Consider the following 2,183-nt stretch of genomic DNA (forward strand, 5'->3'; position numbering starts at 1 on the left):
AAAATTTTCTTGATAAATTATATAATTCTTGATTCTTTAAAATTATGAATAAAATAAGTAAAGTATATTCAAATAATATGTTTATATAGTTTAATAAAATAATATATTTTTTTGTAACTATTTGAAGATTAATTATATTGGGAAGATTGGATATTGATTTTTCTTCAAGGTTAGGTTCCCAAGATACATTTGAAACAAAAGTGACTTTATTAGATACATATCTTTATTGAAATTTTAAAATAATATCTATATGTTATCGTTTGAAGTGGATGTATATAAATGTATACAAGATTTTAAAACTTTTTCAATTATTAAATTAGAAATAATTTTTATTCTTTTTTTACAATTATATAATTTTCATCATTTGCAATAAAAAAATTTCGTATAATTCAATAAATAATTCAATAAATAAAAGTGAAGAAAATATTAAATTTTCAATATAAATTAACATATAAAATTAACATTTTGAATAGTGTAATTTAATGAAGATAATATCAAATAATTTGTATATATTTAGAATTTTTATATTGTAATAATCACTTGAAATTATTTTCACATAATAAAACATCAAATTACTCAAAAATTCTTTAAAAATAATAAAATTTCAATTCACTATAATATAATAAACTTACTAACGAGCTAACATATTAAACTAAAGTAACAAGTTAAATACATTTAACTTAACATTAAATACATTTTAATACATTTTCCTCAAGATTGTTACTTAATCTTAAGGAGTTTTCTCACCGTCAATAGCCAATCACTCTTAATCAAGAAATGCTCTCTATCTCAAAATATAAATCGATTGTGACCTTGGTTATATATTTAGTTGCCCAAATTGGGGTAAACAATTACAGCCTAATATGGGGATAATTGAGTAATTATTATAAAAGCCGGAACTTCATCAATCACCGTTTGATAACCGCCGATAAAGTGATTCTATTTCGAGAAGTCGAACCACGCCTATTCCATCCTAATCGTTACTTGTCTGAAAAAAGAAAAAAAAAATATTAGTTATCTATAGGCTTAGGTTCACGTGATAAGGCTCGTTCCACTATCTATAATAGTATTCTATATAGCGGTTAAGGGGTGAATTTATTATTCTGTTTCCACCAGAGAACTCTCCATTTCCTTGGTCATGTTATAAGTCACTTATAGTTACTCATATTTGGCGGATCAGTATATTTAATCAACAGGAAATTAAATTATGCTAATTTTAAGTCATTATAGGTTACTTGCTATAAATTTTGATGTAAAACAATTTAAAAAATTATACAATAAGACACAATTTAAAGTCAATACATTAAATTTTTTTAAATTTAATTTTATTAACATTATTACTAATATTGCAGATTCTCATTTTTGTATATGATTTATATTATTATTACTAATTTATCATTATATGTAATAGAAGTATATTGTATATGAATTTAATAAGAATTTAACAAGAATTTCTCAAAATTAATAGAGAAAACAGAAAAATGTTTTTAAATAATACATTCGAATAACTCTGCAGTAACAACTGTAATTTAATCTTTAAAATTTTTGATTTTTTCTTCTTCCTTGTTTTCCCATTGAAAAATTATATTAGTTTATTTAAAATAATCATCAATTTCTTAAATAGATAACAATCCTCTTTTTCTCATGAAAAAAGAAAAATAATATATTCAAATGAGTTTATATAATCTAATTTATATTACATATTTATATATCATTTGAGTAATATAAAAATATATAAATATTTTTATATTTAAAATATAAATTTTATTAGATTTTAAATTTTCTAATATACATGAATATATTTCTACAAAAATGTTTATATATCTTCTTTCATAGTAGTTTTATATAATAAACCAAATAACTGTATTATATGTAAAGAAGCTTGGAAGAAGCTCGTATTATGCTTTGAAATCCTCCCATCGCGATTGAAATATATTGCTGAAAGCAACAGCTAAGACCGCAAAGAAGTAAAGTTGTTTGTACCTCGTGACTACGATTTATTCATCTCTTTACAGTTTCGTTTTGCGCTACAAGATGAGAAGAGGTTCTAGAATTATTAAAAGCAGTGTATCGATCATGAAACCTGTTGATCCGTGAACATATACATGTACAATATATGTATATGCGCAATATTCGAGTAGCAGTGTCATTATACTGTAGTTTCTTTTTTTTTTTTTTATAAA

This window comes from Apis dorsata, unplaced genomic scaffold (assembly GCF_000469605.1).
Source record: "Apis dorsata unplaced genomic scaffold, Apis dorsata 1.3 scaffold_88, whole genome shotgun sequence".
Classification (NCBI taxonomy): Eukaryota; Metazoa; Arthropoda; class Insecta; order Hymenoptera; family Apidae; genus Apis; species Apis dorsata.